We start from the raw sequence: 19,273 nt of genomic DNA, 5'->3' as shown, positions 1-19,273 counted from the left end.
CAATGGCCAAAGAAATTGAAGAGACAGAGACTCAAAAGTCAGATATGATGAAGCTCATCATAGAACAGAATTTGCAAATAAAACAAATGGAGGAGAAGATGGATGAAATCTACAAGAGGGTAACAAAGATTTCTATCCCAGATAAGAAATGCTGGGAAGAATTAACAGATTTACTTGATTAAGTATAATTGAACAGCATTTAGTTTTTGAGGGAACAGTCAGCCAGCTTCAACCATTTTTCAACATTTTCAGTAATAGTCATCAAACAACGCAGCACCAAAATAGTGCCAGATCATTAGGCAATTTATTTTTGATTGTGTAATAATCTATTTTTGTAAAAGCAGTTCAAGATATTTTTCATCCTATTGTTGTATAAATAACTCTCTTCACGAGTTATTAAGGGTTGCACCCTTGAAGAAGCATTTCTAGACATTTGATGTAATTAATCTTTCTGGATCATTAATACGAAGCAAAGGATTCTGAATTCTGTTTTACACAGTTTGTGTTTCCTGTAATTTTTTCCAGTGTCATTCATTATGTTTCTCTTCATATACTTGTGCCTTGCAAAGATAACTACGTAGGAATAATTGTATTTTAATATATTCCTATAAGCTTCTAAAGTGATAATGTATAAAGAGAATGAATTAATGGACTGCTTATTTAATTAATTCCCTCAAAATTAATAAATCATCGGCATCTTTTGTAATCTCATGTGTATTTTCTCAAACCTTTAACCATAGTTTAAAGGTTTTCATACTTATGATTATTTAACTTTCAATTTGAAAACTGTGGTAATCATATTACTTTTCTGTTTCTGCTCATCATCATAAAAGTTATTTCACTGTGTAAATATTTATAACAGCCCTCTGCTGAGATATTGATATTATTCAAGAGGTTAGGCACATCAGTTCTATATATGTTTCATCCATTGGTCTCCCAAATTAAAACAAAACCCCAAAAATAATTATCTTAGATGCTTTGGCATAATAGCTGACCATCATTATCTCAGAGATACAACAGATACATAATCAAATTATCTCTTACCTTATCCCTGCTTTCACTCAACTCCACTACCTTATGCATCCTTCTTATCAGAGCATTGGGCTCTTCTTTTGCCTCCTGAATCATTGCAATCACAGGCTTCACAAGCTGACTTGGGAACAGAGCTTGAGTTCCATACACTAACTCAAAAGGTGATTTGCATGTAGACCTTTTTGTAGTCACTCAGACAACCCATAGAGCAAACTTTAATTTCGAATCCCAGTCTTTCTGATTCTCTACAATAGTTTTCTTAAGAATTTTCATCAATGTTTTGTTAGTGGATTCAACCAATCCATTTCCCTATGGATGATAAGTTGTTGAATGAGATAAAATAACATTATACTTTTGAAAAAAAGCAACAAACTTACTTGAACTGAACACTTGAGCATTGTCTGTTATGATTTTGACAGGGCATCCAAATCTGCTGAAAATATTTTCCTCTAAAAACTTCATCACCACCTGGTCATTTGCCCTTTTAGTAGGTATAACTTCTACCCACTTGGTGAAATAATCAGTAGTTGTAAGAACCCACTTGTGTTGTCCACTTGAAGGTGGGTTAATTTCTCCAACAAAATCTAGTCCCCATTGTCTGAATGGTTCTTCTATGAAGACTGGGATCAAAGGCAAGGGAGCTAACCTCTTCTTCTCAGCAAAAAGATGACACTTCTGACAGCTTCTGACAAACTTATATATATCACCAAATAGGGTGGGCCAATAAAACCCTGCCTGGAGGATTTTATGTGCAGTAGCTTTCCAACTATAAATTCCAACACATAACTTCTCATGATAATTTTTAATGGTATCTGTAGATTCATCCTCTATTAAAAATAACAATAAAATTCCCACATGATCCTTCCAATACAATCTGCCCTCTACAATCACATATGGTTGTGCTTTGATTTTTAATGCTCTATATCTTGTTCTATCCAAATATTAAGGACAAGAGAGAAAACATAAATAATGGACTATGTGCTTGTACCATTCTAAACATAAAAATTTATATCGGATCTTCATACCTGGGTTTGATTTTTCTTCACCTTCTTCAATTATTTCCTCATTTACAGGTGTTAGCAAGTTGATTCCCAATGCCTGAAAATTCGACTCTGTCAACATCTTTCCAATCCCTGCCCTTTCACTAGCTTTGTGGGCTTTATGTCCAGGGCATACTCTTGAATCTCGGCTATCCATTTTCCTCTTTTGCCTTCCACATCACTCTCAACTAAGACATCCTTTACTACAGCATTTGTCACATAAGCAATGATCTGTGACTGTAGCACATAAATCCTGAAGGCCTTGATGGATTTTACCAAAGTATATACCTATTTTTCAAGAATATTGTACTTTAGTTCATCATCTCTAAGAATCTTGCTAAAGAAAGCATCCAACTACTCTTTTTCTTCATCATTTTTCTGCAACAAAAAAACAGCCATTGAATTAAGTGATGCAAATGAAAAATTTGAAAAGGCTTTTGATAATAAGGGCTAATTAAAACTGGAGCTGCTTGCAATGCATCTTTAATCCTAGAGAATGACTCTCTGGCTTCCTTGGTCCAATGCACCTCATTTTCCTTCTTCAACATATTGGTAATTTCTTTTACAATTTCTGCATAATTGGACACAAACCTCCAGTTAAAAATATATATTTTTCCCATAAATTTTTGAATGTCTTTCTGACTCCTGGACAGGGTTATTTTCTGCACAGCTTGCACCCTTTTTGGATCTATCTTCACTCCATCTCTAGAAACAATGTGCCTCAGCAGTTTGCCTTCTTCTAGAGCAAAAATAGACTTCTTAGGATTCAAAGAAATCCCAAGTTTTCTACATTTCTCAAAAGTATTTTTAAGATGGTCCAGATGCTCCTCATCAGACTTAAAGAAAATTATGATGTCATCCAGGTATATCACTACAAACTTATCACCTACAAATGCAATGTCCATAGCCCTCTAAAATGTTTCACCTATATTCATCAACCCAAAAGGCATTCGAGCATACATGAAGGTTCCCAAAGGAGTTGTGAATGCAGTCTTTTTCTGATCTTCTTTATCAACAACCACCTGGTTATACCTAGAGAACCCAACCAGCATTGACATTTTGAATGATCTTGTTACTTTCTGCATCACCTGATCCATTTTAGGTAATGGATAGTTATCTTTTAAGGAAGCCCTATTTATATTTCTAAAATCCACACATAACCTTATTTCTCCATTTTTCTTCCTCAAATGTACTAAATTGGCCACCCAGTGAAAGTACTGGAGTGGAACTATTATTTTGGCATCAAGCAACTTTTTGACTTCTTTCTCAATAAATGGTAAAAGCAAAGGGTTTATCTTCCTGAGTTTCTGCTTAAATGGTTTAATCCCTTCTTTCAAGGAAATCTTGTGTTGAATAATGCTTACATCATATGTTTTGAGATCCTCATAGGACCAAGCAAAAACATCAATATACTTCCTGAAAAGCTCAATATATCTCTCCTTATAATTAAGTGGAACTCCATTAAATAATTTGACTAACTTGGGCTCGTTCTGGGTTCCAATATTGTGATCTTGAATCTGCTCATCCTGTGGAATTTTCTCTGAACTAACAGCTACATCATTGGAGTTAAAAAGTCTTTTAATAGGGACAAGCCCCCTTGGCAGAACGTTATGTTTCAATTGAATAATTTTTTGATTAACTATGGAATTTTTAAAACTACTTACTTCTGCACCTTCTATTGCTTCATCTTCATCTTGATCAATCTCGATGCCCTGAAAATCTTCAATAATAGTCAAGAATCCTTTAATCTGTTGATCCTACGAGTGTTTTATATTATCTAGAACAGAAGGCCTATGCCTCATTTCAACCTCATATCTTAGCTTTGGATTTATAGGAGGCCTAAAAGTACTGGCAGCCATAGCCAAAGAGTCTGCTAATCTATTTCCATCTCTTGGAATGAACTGTATGTTGAAAGCCTCAAAGAAGTTCTCAACTAAATCCCACACTTCATTTATGTATGCCCTAAGCCTAGGGTGTTTTGTTTGACAGTGGTTCTTAATTTGCTTTATAATCAGCTCTGAGTCTCCAAAAACAGAAATTGACTGGACTCCCATTTGTTTTGTTGTTTGCAGAGCAATGATCAAGGATTCATATTCTGCCACATTATTAGTCGCTTTGAACTCCAATTTAAAAGAAAAAGGGATCATATTACCTCCAGGTGTAATTAAAAGGAAACTAGCACTTGTTCCTTCTTTAGAATAGGCTCCATCAAAGAAGCACTTCCACACCCCTTCTATTTGCAGCTCTGTATTTACACTGGTTGAAGTAAGCTGCCTCTGGTTATCTTTAACCAACTCTGCATTGTCATGCAGCATGAAGCAAGAAAAGTCATCTTTCTCTTGGCTATATACAGGTGAATTACTTGCTTCGTTCTTTGTGATTGTTTTAACAAATCTTGTTTCTCTGTACAACCTCCTTTCTTCTCCACCAAAAATTGGTATGATAGCATAAGTAAAATCCAGTTTCAAAACACCACCCAATTTAGCCCCCCATGACCTAGATAGCAACATTCCAAACCTAGCAGGGATATCTGCTACCACTACATCCATTACCAAGCTTCTAGCTGGGATCTGGGCTAGTGACACCACCATATCTTTAATGACCCCGAGACACTTGACTTTATTTGAATCAAAAGAATACAGGTCTCTGTAAGGTTTAGTAACTTGTAGGTTTAGTTGTTTCATCACTGATAGTGGCATAAGGTTATGTGAAGCTCCTGAATCAAACATACAATTATGCAAGAGGAAATCATGAATCAATAAAGAAATGTAGAAAGGAGGTGTTGAAGAATCTACCTCCTCCACATGTGGACCAAAAACCACTACTGGTTTATCCTCTTGCAGATTCACAGTGTCATTTATATTCACATTCTGAGACAGGTTGATAAACTCAACAATCTCTCTTTGATAAACTGGTGTTTTGACCAACTCTGTGAGGGGCACCTGAATTCTGATTTTTTCTAACTCTTTAGTGAGACTAAATACATGAACCTGTTTAGTATTCTTTTCATTTTCATCTTCACTTTTCTTCATCACTGAAATCTCTTGTGGAATGGAAACAATTTTTTCTAAAGGAATTTTGTCACTTTTATCTTGAGAAGGCTCACCTTGAAGTATTTGAGTCTTGCTATTTGTATTTTGTTGTTGCTTTCCTTTATTTAATTGTTTTGCAGGTTGTGGTTCTTGTGGAGTCGCCTTTTGTAGGGGAGCTAGAACTTGCTGCTCACCTTCATTTTCTTGAATTCTAGATATTTTCCTTGATCTCAAGTCATATTTCTTATGTAATTCTGCCTGCATAAAATCAGTAAATTGCTTCCAATATTCATCAATTTCATTCTCATCATAAATGGCATATATTTCAGTATATTCTTCTCCCTCAACACCTAGTTCATCTTCATCTATTGCATACAATGTGGAAATATGATCATCATGGTCCCTAGAATGCTCTGTTACTTCATTAGGATCTGCCTCTAAGTAAAGTGCTTGAACCTAATCTTGGTCTTTTCTCTCCTTCTGCAAAATTTGCAGAGGTTGTCTTCTATATTGAGGATTAAAGTTTATGTTCTGTTGTACTTGCCTCTGAGAATTCTTACTCTCCAATTCCAATTTAATCAATTTATTAGACAAATTTTTAATTACATTATTCATATCCTCTAATGTTTGACTTTGAGAGGATTCCACTTTAGCCTTTCCCTTATCTTGAGTAGGTTGTGTCTCTGGTGCTTTACCTACAGCCACCAAATTTGCTTCTATTTCTAAGGCATCAGTTTGGATCTGATCAAGGGTTGTGGATCTTCTCTCCCTCAATGTGAACCCAAAATCTGATTCAAATGCCCCTGCAAAAGTTATTTTTGCACCAGCAGGAGGGGGCTTGATCTCCACTGGAAGACTGTTGTAAAGTTTATTGAACCTTCTGATGAACTCAACAACACTTTCATCAGATTTCTTCTTAATAGCATTAAACTCTGTGAGTGAATACCCATGGTCTCGTTTCTCTCCCCATCTCTGGGTGAATAGGCGCTCCATCTCTTCCCATGTAGGAATAGAGTTATTAGGAAGCCCTTTAAACCACTTTCTTGCTTCTCCATCCAAGGATTGTACAAAAAGTCTTAAAACAACATCCAGGTGTTCAACATTGAGATTTTCTGCAAAATTACAAAACACTGCTATATGCTTCTCTGTTGTTTGTTCATCCTCCCCTGAGAAATGAGGAAGAATTTTTAAGTATTCTTGAGGCATTTGATTCAAATATTGTGGCAGTTGAATAGGTGCATACCTATTCAAAAAGAATGCAGGTGTTGCCATGTTTGTTCCTGAAATTATTGAACCTTGAGTACCAGTAGATGTAGAACCTGACTGAGGAGTAAATGGAGTATGAAAAGGTGGCAATGTAGTTATAGGTTCAGGTTGAATAACTATAGTAGATACTGAGAAAGAAACAAACTCTAAAGATTGTTCTTGACAATTGGGTTCTTGAAATGAAGTGAATGTAAAAGGTAGATCTTGGTCAAACAAAGGTGAATGTTTGGATGAAAAATGTGTTGAACTGCTACTAGATGTAGACAGTATAGGACTTGGCATAACTGGAGTTTTTGGCCTTCCAACCCTCTTGGAAACTAGTCTCTCAGGGTCTGAAAGGGCTTGAACTTTTTACTGTGAGATATTTGACCTCGTATGAGGTCTCTTTGAAGCCAGCGTTATTATTTTTTGTTCAATACAACAAAATATTTCCTCCTCACTAAACAACCAGAGGAAAATATTAAAAACCCAGGGAAAAGTGTTCTCGATTTCATTCCCCGGCAACGATACCAATTAATGTGGTCCCTTAAGAAACCAATTTCTTGGCTGTGTAGAAATTGTGCTTAAGACATTAATGTTTATTATTCTTGTCACTTATTTGTATGATATATCCTTAAGTGAAGGAACTGAAGGGCCTGAATTTTAACCCTTAATATTTAGCTAATATGAAAGTCTTAGAATGCCATGTGATTGTTGGATATAAATGCTTAGTGAAGAATGCTTTGAGAAGTTAGAGACAATATGTTGTTTTTCACATAAACTATTATCTGTAACTTAGAAGAAATATAGTAGGAAATTTAAATATAGGAGCGCTCTTTAAGGAATTTTAAATTCATTTTCATAAGTAAACAAAGACCTGCAACTTCATTACCATACTTAAAGAAAGGAAGACACACGATGACACATAACCAAGAAAATACAAAATTATATCCAACAATGTGTGGAAAACTCCTGAATCTTTCATTAATCATCAATTTATCAAGAATACAATAGCATAGCCTCTAGGCTCTTCAAAATTCGAACCCTTTTTCTATAATTTTGCCTCTTTTTATACATCATGGGACAGTTGGTAACCACCAAAACTGTCAAACTACTTAACTATCTCCTAACTATCTAAAGTAAAAGTCTTTACAGAATATTACATTGGAGGGTAAAAGACACCTCATTCTTCTTAGGAAAACAAGATAACAAGAAGTAACAGAAATTAGAATATGATTGGTGATTGTTGCTCGCTGTTTGAATCTGTGGCTTGAGTAGGTGGTCTGACGACAACTAAACTGCTTTAATGCAGCAAAGCTGCATCTTTACAAAATTTCGTGCGTGGACCTGTGGGTTATGGGCCCACGTATATATCAGAAGCGTTCTAATTGGCGGAATCACAAAGAAACCTGACCAATCACCGTCGGTCCTTCCTTAAATGTTTATGGTCGGAACCAAAGGAATTAAGACTCTGGTTCATAATCTTATCGCGTCCACCTTTTCCACAAACCTTTACCTTCCCCACGGAACCAAAAGGAAACAAAACTACAGTTCATAGACTTCTCGGGTCCGAAATTTATAATAAAACCCGTGCACTTTTTGACGTGATATCCGTCGGATCTCGTCCCTTCTTGATGAGCAGCTGTGATCGATCCGGACTTCAACAAATTAAATCACATTCCATAAACCATCATATCTATTTTCTGGATTAAACCTCGTCCTTGTTAACCACACGATTATTGTTGGATCTAAATCCTTCAAGCAGACGACCCCGATTAACTGAGGTTTTAACTCAATTTTATAATTTCTCGCGTCCGATTTTGGAGTTATCCTCCGCGCTTATTAGCACGCGATTACCGTTAGATCTATTTCTTGTCGATCAGACAAATCAGATCTTCTCTTGGGTTTCTCACGTTCAAAAGCCATCAATAATATAAAACAAATCACTTCTTTCGGACTTCTACATTCTCTTTTAATTCCGTTAGAACATAATATTTGATTTTTTTTTTAGATAAAATTGAAAACGAAATTTAAATGAAAATGGATGTTACAACAGACATCACCACATCTATTCCAGTAGAATGGCCTAGAGGGCGATGTATCTTGGTTCCAACTTCCACTCTTTTTCAGTGCCTCGGATCAAGGAAATGGAATCGTCATTGCCCTTTGAATTGATTGTTTCACGTTCATGATTCATACACTTGATGGTCCAGTGATGCAGAAGATTGTACCAGTGATTCCCAAGTGTGTGTGAGATGTATCAGACCTCATGATGGGGTGGCCCTTCAGGTAGCCCCCCACATGCCCGGATGTCTTCCTATTATGCTACAGCCTCAGATGTAGTTCCTCATATTTGATGGGTTCAGTTCCTGCCGCTTACAGCGTTCATAGCATGCATGTCTCCTTCATATGATCCAATCAGTTTTGCAAAGCCTTTTCCTATTCAGTAGGGCTTCTTTGGTTGTTCTACCCTACCTCCCACCAATTTTTTGAGGGAATCGCCATTATATCTCATGTACTCAGATGTTATTGTATTCAGTTTGGCTCATGTTTTTTCTAGGCGCATTATGTATGTGGGACACATTGTATTATTTTATGGATCATTTATGTCAGCATGTCATGTACCATTTAGCATGTATTTTCTTGCTCAGTTTCATGTTTCTGCGTGAATAATTATTTTTGTACTAAGTTATCTTGGCAGGTATAAGTATGCCTCCCCCACCTCACTAAGATCTGGTACCACAACATAAAAGGAGACTTGCATTGGTCTCACCCCCTCTATCACTATCCTCTTTCGCTTCAGCTCCATTGGTCTCTCTCTCTCTCCACTTCGTTGTCAAGTGATTGTGTCCTTACAATGTACTTCGGTCATACGTTTTGATCCTAACACTCATACATTGGGGTCCAATCTATTATCACAAAAATTGATCATCTAGCCATAATGTACTAGATGGATCGAAGTACAACATGTAGGGTCAATTTTACCATAGTAAAATTGCTTTCGCTGTGAGAAATACTTAAAAAATCGCATTCGTTAAGTCATTTATAATCAACACCCATGAAGAATAATTAAATAAATCACTATTTATTTAATTATCTTCTAGGAATAATTAATTAAACCATTGTTTAATTAATATTCCTTGTCACGTTTGCCCCAATTATGAGAAATAAATAGATAAATCCTTAATTATCTTATTTTTCTCTAGGAATAATTAATTAATCACTAATTAGTTATTATTCCTTGTCAGGTTTGACTAAATCCCATAGGAATAATTAAATAAATCATTATTTGTTTATTATTCCTTAACCATATTTCTTGAGATGATAAATAAATCATTTATTTATTTATTATTTCTAAATAAAAGTTTAAATATTTTTTTCCCTCTAACCAAATATAATAAAATATTCCAAATGGTTAATTATATTTTATTATTGCTCATTATTCGAGGATAACCTAATATTTTGTTATAAATAGAAAAGTTTTCCATTCATTCTTCACTTTCAATTATTTTCATTGTTGCACTCACTATTGTAGCTCTAATTATTATCATTGTCGCACACCATCTTCTTCTTCATTTGAGTTCTCATTGAGCTCAAACATTTTGTTTGTTGGGTTTTACACATTATAGAGGTTGAGACTCTACAAAAGCTGAAAACATTTGAGGATAGCCAAGAACCCATCCCATAGAGGGGGACTAGTAACATTATTTCTTCCCTTCACAGGTGTTGTTTAATAAAATATATTCTTTATATATCTATTTTCCATTGGATTATTGATCCAAATGGATCCAAGAACACTCTCTAAGTCTTGAAAAACTCTAAAAATCATGCCAAAGACCAAAGAAAACTACAAGAGAAAACCCTTCAGAATAAGGAAAAACACTATTGGGAGGCAAGAACACGTGAAATCAGTGAAAAAAAAAGTATCAAAGGCGGAATAGATGAATGCACAGCAGCTGTCAGATCTGGCCGATCAACGGTCCAGATCTGATCAACAATCGCAATCGGCATAGGCAGACAGTGGGATATCGGCGCTTAACATATATGTATGGCGACGGTGATTGGCGGAGTTAGTTTGGACCGTCGATCAAGCGCGCAGATCGACGGCCCATATTACATCGCAGGATCGCTATCGGGGATTACAGGAGCGCTTACAATGGCCGAGGTTATCGCAATATGCGATTGCGATCAATCGCATCGCGATATCGCATCAGGGCAACACCATGGAGCAGGACCGATACACATGTATATGTGCGATCCAATGAACTAGACCCGACGGTTTTATCAATATTATTCCATAAAATTTGAGATCCGCAGCAAAGCCATTTTCAATGTATTTTCGCGATTTTCATTATTAAACGAAATGCGAAGGATGAAGGTCGATGCAATAAGCCGGACCCGAAAGGGTTCCTTAAGGCTATTATATATTGTTTCAAGTCTGGAGAAAAGCCATTTCTAATGTATTTTCACGGTTTTAACGCATTTCAAAAATACAAAGGGGAGCTTTGGAGCAGGGCCATTGCGACATACGATGGAAACTTATAAGCGGACCCGATAGGAGAATAGGGTGGATTTAAGGACTTTTGAAGTCTGAAATGAACTGTGCTTTGGTGGGATTCCACAATCGTGAATGCATTTTTCCTGTGTAAAATAGAAAATGACTGCGCTTGGGATTCTGAAGGATTTCAAGGGCCGAGGCACTCTTACGTTGAGAATAGGTGGCCACCTCCTCTTTAGGCGTTATGGAATGATTGTGTAACGCTAGAAGAGGGATTCGAAGTGAACAGAGACCTGGGAGACTGAAAGATGAGGATCTGAAATGAACAGGTAGCCCAAATTGGCTTTAAAGCCATAGACAGAGAGGAAACAAACAAGCAATATTGCAAGCAAATGCCGAGACAGAGTTAGGATAGAGACCGAGAGCATTGAGGGAGTCTGTGTACTCAGAGAGGCTTGAGAGGTTCAAGCAAAGCTCTTGTTGTTGCATCTGTTGTGTATTGAGTCTCAAATTGAGCTCATACTGTTGTAAAAACTCTGCTTGAAGACATAATAGAGAGGCCACCACTGAAGGCTGGACCAGGAGATGTAGCCCAGGAGTGTTGGGTGAAATCCTTCTTAAATTTGATGTGTTATATGTTGTCTATTATGTTTTGTTTATTGCTTCATTGTCTGTGTATTTCGCAACCTTATCGACCCATTGCATAAAATAACATAGGCACACCAAGCACATGAGTCTGTAATAACTTATTAATTGTCTTAGATATCATTATCAGATCAAGTGGTATCAGAGCTTTAGGTTTACTAAGGTTAGACAAGCTTGTTCTGGATTGGTGAATGATAACTAGGTCAAAGCTCAAATTAGGAGAAGGAGAACTGGTTGAAACTAACCCAGAAATTGGTAGAGCCTATCTTGGGAGGAAAATGGCAGAAGAAAATCCCTTGGAATCAGACTCTCAATTCATGGACAGTTTCATGACCATGAGAGCCATGGTAGAATAAATGTATAGAGAATTTAAGAAAGGTTGAAGTGAAGATTCTTCAACTTCCAAAAAAGACAAAGGAATAGAAGAATCTCTTATAGATGGCCATTCTGAAGGCAAAGGGAAAGGAAAAGAGGCTCCTCTATCCACACCTCCTGATAGCCCTAAAAATAAAAAGAAGAAAACATCTTTGATTAAATTAGATGTTAAATTTGATTTTCCAATATATGATGGAGAGTTAAATGTAGAGAAGCTAGATAACTGGATTAGACAAATTGATGTGTATTGCAGGGTGCAGAACATTGATTCAGACAGAAGTAAAATTCAGCTAGCCAGCCTACACCTTGGAGGAACTGCCTTGGTATGGTGGAAAGGTAGGACACAAGTTGACTTGAAGAAGCATGGTAACAAGGAAAAGAGGAAGCAGAAATGGAAAGAGAGGAAGGCAAATATTGTACAAAAGGCCAAACCTTCACGCACTCACTGCAAGAAGGATGGACATGATGATGAATATTGTTGGTCTTTGCATCCGGAGCTGAAACCCAAGAAGTTCGATGGTAAGAAGAAGAAGACTGTTGCTGCTATACAGAAAGATTTGGGGTCAGACTCAGGTGATGAAACAACAATTGCAGCTACAGGTATAAAAGGTAAAAATTCTGAAGCATCTACTAGTAATTCTGCACAAACTATTGATAGTGAAGAAAATGAGAGGAAAAGACATGAGATTTTTCATATTAGAGTTATTTCCAAGCATCAAAAGATTGATACTTTGTTTGATAGTGGCTCACAAGTAAACTTAATTTCTGAAGCAATTGTAAATAAATTGGGACTACTAACCACACCTCACAAGAAGCCATATCCATTAGGTTGGGTATGTGATAAAGCAAAGCTACAAGTGGCTAGACAATGTAAACTTAGGTTTTCTTTTGGATCAGCATTTGTACATGAGGTTGAGTTAGATATTGTTCCCTTGGATATATGTGGAATTGTTTTAGGAAGTCCTGACTTTTATGATAGAAAAGCCATTTTCTATAGAGCTGAAAATAAGTATCAACTCGTTAAAGATGGAATCAAATACATTGTAAGAGCTCATAAACTCAAGAATAATTATACTCTCATAAACTTGGGGCAGATGAAAAGAATTGTAAATTCATGCAAGAAATTTTTACTGATGGTTGTAAAGGAAAAGAAACCTGATAAAACCAATGCATTTGAAGGTTGTGATGCTAAATAGCAAGCTGATTTAGAAAAAGTTGTTTCAGAATATGATATCTTATTTCAAGAACCAAAAGGGCTGCCACCCAAAAGGGAAATTGTACATGATATTAATTTGCAGCAAGATGCTCCATTGCATAACATCGGAATGTACAGGTTATCTGCTTTAGAGAATGCAGAAATCAAGAAGCAGGTACAGGAGCTGCTCAAGAAAGGGTTCATAAGACCAATCACATCACCATGTGGATCTTCAATCGTGTGGGTGAGGAAGAAAGATGGTTTGTGGAGGATGTGCATTGATTACCGAGCACTGAATAAAATAAAGATCAAGAATCATTATCCCCTTCATCGCATTGATGATCTATTGGATCAGTTGAAGGAAGTTGTTTACTTTTCCAAGTTGGACTTGCATAGTGGTTACCATCAGGTCAGAGTAGCAGAGCAAGATGCATGGAAGTCTGCTTTCAAAACAAAGCAAGAGTTGTATGAATGGCTAGTGATGCCTTTTGGTTTAACTAATGCTCCTGCCACTTTCATGAGAGTTATGAATGATGTCCTCAGGCCTCTTATTGATGATTTTGTAATCGTATATTTGGATGACATTCTTGTATTCAGTAAAACATGGGAAGAACATTTAAAGCATGTAAAACAGACTCTGGATGTTTTGAAAAAACAAAATCTCTATGTTAAATTATCAAAATGTGAATCTAGCAAAACATCTTTGAATTATTTGGGTCATATTATAGGGGGTGGTGAATTGAAGATAGATCCCTCTAAGGTTGTAGTCATTGTAAACTGGCCTAAACCAAGTCTGCTACAGAAGTTAGAAGCTTCTTAGGAGTAGCACAATATTGGAGAAAGTTTTTTGCTAACTTTTCCTTAATTGCAGCTCCCTTACATGCTTTGACAGGATTGAACAAGGTGTTTTAGTGGGGAGGCAAACAGCAGAAACCTTCGACACCTTGAAAGAAAAAATTAGTACAGCACCAGTACTAGCATTGCCAAATCTTCAACAACCATTTGAGATTGAAACCGACGCCAGTGACTATGCCATGGGAGCAGTGTTGATGCAACATGGTAAACCCATATGCTACCATTCTGAGACTTTTAATTATGCAGTAGTTAATTATCCTACATATGATAAAGAATTGTATGCATTAGTTCAGAGTGTGAAGAAGTGGAAACATTACTTAATGGGCAAAGAAACAATAATACATATTGATCATTAGCCACTTCAGTATTTGCACTCACAAACTAAATTGCAGCAATCAAGACACTATAGGTGGATGGGTTTCCTACAACAGTTTCATTTAGTCATCAGATATAAAAAGGGCATACACAATAAAGTTGCAAATATGTTGTCCATACCAATCATAAATGCATCTACTATACTTAAGCATAACTCAGTAATGTATGAAAGCTATATTGAACAATATGCTCAAGATATAGACTTTAAAGATGTATATGCAGCTTTAAGTAATGGCAAAAAGGTAGAGGAATTGGATTACTATGTTAAGGACCAACTCTTGTATCATTTGGGAAAGTTATGCATTCCACAAATAGAAAGAGTTAACATAATTAGCGAGGCACATACTTCTCTGATATCAGGTCATTTTGGTGTAAGTAAAACGTTGCATAGCTGCAAAGATACTGCTATTGGCCAAGAATGCATGAAACAGTTTCTAGATAAGCCCAGCAATAGAAAACTAGCCTTGTACACTCCACTACCAGTCCCTTCCCGTCCTTGGGAAAGTGTTTCCATGGACTTTGTTGGGGGATTTCCAAAATCTAGAAAGGGACATGACTATTTATATGTTATTGTGGACAGGTTCAACAAAATGTGTATTTTAATACCCTGTAATAAGCATATTACAGTTGAACAAACAACGAAGTTGTTCTTTCAGCATGTCTGGGTGCATTTTGGGTTACCCACTTCCATAGTGTCTGATTGAGACTCCCAATTTGTTGGGAAGTTTTGGTCAAGTCTATGGGAATTAATGGACACCAGACTAAAGAAAATCACAGCTTTTCATCCACAAATAGATGGCCAAACAGAGGTAGTCAACAGGACAGTGCTCCAGTTGCTCAGGGGTTATTACAGCAAGCATCCCAAGCTTTGGGATGAACATTTATGTTATGTGCAACATGCTTACAACCGTGTTAAACATTCTTCTACGCAGAGATCTCCTTTTGAGACCTATTTTGGTTTTATACCAAGGTCTCCCTTAGATTTTGTCTTTGAAAAATACATAGCAGTTGCTGGACACAGTGATGTGGACAAAGCAACTAGGTTCATTGAACAGATCCAAGAAATTCACCAGGCAGTGCAGGAACAGCTGGAAAAGAGCCAAGCCAAGTACAAGGCAAGGCATGATAAACACCGGGTGGAGCACAGCTTCCAAGTCGGTGATCAAGTCTAGCTGTATATCAGCAAGGACAGAATGCAAGGTGAAGGAAAGAAGCTGAAGCTAATAAGGTATGGGCCTTTTAAGGTACTTGAGAAAATTGGTGAGAACACTTTCCGCCTTGATCTGCCAGCATACATGCACATCTATTTAGTGGTAAATTTAGAAAATTTAAGACTATTTGAACCTTCAATAATTGAAGATCCTGAAGAGCAAAGTCAATTGCCTTCCATTGATGATCTGTTGCCTGAATACCTCAATGATATGTAGGAAGATATAGTTCTGGACAGGAATGTGAGGACTACGCACAAAGGGGACGTGGAGTACCTTAGAATTGGACTCAAAGGTTCAAAACCCAACAGTGCCAAATGGATAGAAATTGGGCAAGTGAGGCAGTTGTATCCTCACTTAAGCGATGCTTGAAAACCAACTTTTGGTGGTCCAAAAGCCTTTTTTAGTGGGAAGGCGTGATCCAAATGGATCCAAGAACACTCTCTAAGTCTTGAAAAACTCGAAAAATCATGCCAAAGACCAAAGAAAACCGCAGGAGAAAACCCTTCAGAATGAGGAAAAACACTATCAGGAGGCAAGAACACGTGAAATCAGTGAAAAAAACAGAGTATCAAAGGTAGAACAGATGAATGCACAGCAACCGTCAGATCTGGTCGATCAACGGTCCAGATCTGATCAGCAATCGCAATCGACATAGGCAGATAGCGGGATATCGGCGCTTAACATTTATGTATGGTGACGGCGATTGGCAGAGTTAGTTTGGACCGTCGATCAAGCGTGCAGATCGACGACCCATATTACATCGCAGGATCGTTATCGGGGATTACGGGAGCGCTTACAACGGCGAGGGTTGTCACGATATGTGATTGCGATCAATCGCATCGCGATATTGCATCGGGGCAACACCATGGAGTGGGACCGATACACATGTATATGTGCGATCTGAAACCGAACCCGATGGTTTTATCAATATTATTCCATAAAATTTGAGATCCGCAGTAAAGCCATGTTCAATGTATTTTCACGATTTTCGTTATTAAACGAAACACGAAGGATGAAGGCCGATGCGATAAGCCAGACCCAAAAGGGTTCCTTAAGGCTATTATATATTGTTTCAAGTCCAGAGAAAATCCATTTCTAATGTATTTTCACAGGTTTTGTAGAAATTCCCACTGTAGATCACCTAATAATGCAATATACTAAAGCAAAATACAAGATCTACTTCTACAACCAATTTAGCGGAAGCTTAATTGAACATGAGCAACATCAATAAGAACACCTATAACTGATAAGAAGGAAGCAATCACACATAACACAGAAGAATTTACCCGGGAAAAGCCTCAGCCTAAAACCCCACTCTCTGTATTATCATACATAAGATTTATACAAAGCCTTAGCTCTCACAGATGAAGGTGGAAATACATCAGGATTACACAAAGCCTTACCTCTCACAGCTAGCTAGCTCTCAGTGCAATCCTCCTGGATGCTCACAGGTAATCAAGACTTCTCCTAAGCCTTCTCCTCTACCCTCCAAGCCTCCTATTTCCTTGCGCACTTTCCCCGGGTGATCCTCCTGTTACCAAGTGTAACACTGATCTTACACCCTGTAAAACTGCACAATCCTCAAGGAACCTTGATCCTTCTACTTGGATGATTTTCCTTTATAGGAAAAATCCATCCAACTAATAGTACAATGTCCCTCCTCTGATCTCAACTGGGTCTTTCTCTGAACTAACATGCATGAGTTATTTATGAGAGAATATTCAATTACCTGAAGTGCAACGGTTACATGCATGCAAGAATTAACTAACTGAACTCACATTAATTTAAACAAATTGTTTAAATCAAATATAATTGGACTTGACTCAGTTAACTGAGCCAACTAATTACTACTCAAATTAGAACTCATCCTTATCTCTTTAACTGATGGATAAATTCCTCAATTAATAGATAAAATTTTTCATATCCTCACATAGACTTCAAGTTTGATTTTCCTTAACTAATTAACTCAAGATGAATTAATTAATTGATTTTAAAACTGTTGTTAATATCAAATTCGAATTCCCCGGATGCGGGTGACACGACCGAGGGCATCGGAATGACACCTGGTCACCATGAGCGATCCCGAGCATAAGAAAGGCATTTACTGCAATCCGCCGTCGGGGATTGCAAGCGTGAGTGCTGGAGCGAGAAAGGACGGCAATTTACTGCCTTGTCCGGGTTTCAATTTCGTTTGCAGTGTGCAGTTATGGCATACAAGAATCGAGACAATGCAGAGGAGCATAAGAATGTTGGGGGTATGGAAAATAATGCATTCGGTCGTTCTCAGAGTTTTGAATTGGGAGTATGGTTGTTGGCTCTCAGAGCTAAGGTGCAAGGCGCCCCTCTGGCAATTGAGGGTGGTATCAAGTCTGCAAGGGAGGGCGACGGTTGTTTCACGCAGTCCTTCTCATCTTACCCGGCTCTGTTCCGCTTTCCTGCCTGCAGCGACATCATGGTTAAGCCTCGACAGCGCCTCATCAGCCGCCGAGGCTCTGGCAGAGGCGGACCCTCTCGTCCCTCAGTCGCTAGTGCATCCTCTCGCTGCTGCCGCTGTCTCTGCCACCAAGTTGCAGAGGCTCATCCCATCCAGGCGAGCCAGTTCATGGATTCGGGCAATCCTGATTCGGGCTCTAATCCACTTCCTGCGTTTGGTTCAGCGGTCTTCTCCTTCAGCAATGCCCATGGCAATTCTCGTATTAACGCCCATGTGTCTGTTCTTTTTTTGGAAGAACCGACGGAGGAAGGCGGGGAGCCACCCCGCTCACAGTTTCATCAAGCTGAAAGCTCAAGGGCTGCTGAGGGTACGCCAGAGGATCGCCCAGAGCCGAACATCGACCCACCTACGACTCAGGAAGCGCCTTCGTCAGAGAAAGCCAAGGTCGATTGGGGCCCCCCCCAGAAGGTGCGTGCTGGATTTATGAAGAGGAGCCGGACGAATAGTCGTCCGCTCGCTCAGTCTCTTCCCTTCAGATGATGCTCTGGTTTTGCCATGAATCGCCATAACGGAATACTGTATGTCTTGAATGTCTTTGTTTGGTTCTCAAATTATATATTTCAATGTCTGTTAAAGCCCCTGCGAGGGATATGGTTGAAGGTTTTCTTTTTCTCGTCTATGCCCCGGAATGGGATGACCATTTTTGCTCTCAATGTTCCTCAATGGTTTAAAGCCCCTGCGTGGGCAATCAGTCACAGTGGTAGCGCCCCTGCGAGGGTGACTTGTTTCCAGGATAGGGCCCCTGCGCGGGTTTTTAGTTTTAGAGGTGTGGGCCCTGTATGGGTGGTATTTTTGAGCACTGTATGTCCAGAGTGACATTCTCGGCCTCTGGCAATATGAACTCCTGACTGTAATTGTTTTCCTTTTAATGTATATAATAGAATAGCGTAGTCTTAACGAGAAAAAAAAAATATCAAATTCGAATTTTACTCCCTATTTTTAGTCCAGGGACTAACTAAAATAGGAATCCATCCTAAACTGCTAAAAATATAATGCTATTTTTAGCACTTCCATTTTTCATTCTCTGTTGCCCAATCCAGCACTGGTACCCAAACTGCTATTTTTAGCATTTCTATTTTTAGCGTTTCTTGTTGCCATTTTTCAACAGTTTTACCGCATTTCAAAAATACAAAGAGGAGCTTTAGAGCAGGGCCATTGCAACATACGATGGTGACTTACAGGTAGACCCAATAGGAGAATAGGCTGGATTTAAGGACTTTTGAAGTCTGAAATGAATTGTGCTTTGGCGGGATTCCACAGTCGTGAATGAATTTTT

This window comes from Pinus tabuliformis, chromosome 2_1 (genome assembly GCF_031772625.1).
Source record: "Pinus tabuliformis cultivar Carrire ecotype Pingquan chromosome 2_1, CPIR1, whole genome shotgun sequence".
In the NCBI taxonomy this organism is placed as follows: Eukaryota; Viridiplantae; Streptophyta; class Pinopsida; order Pinales; family Pinaceae; genus Pinus; species Pinus tabuliformis.
This window is presented reverse-complemented; position numbering follows the sequence as displayed.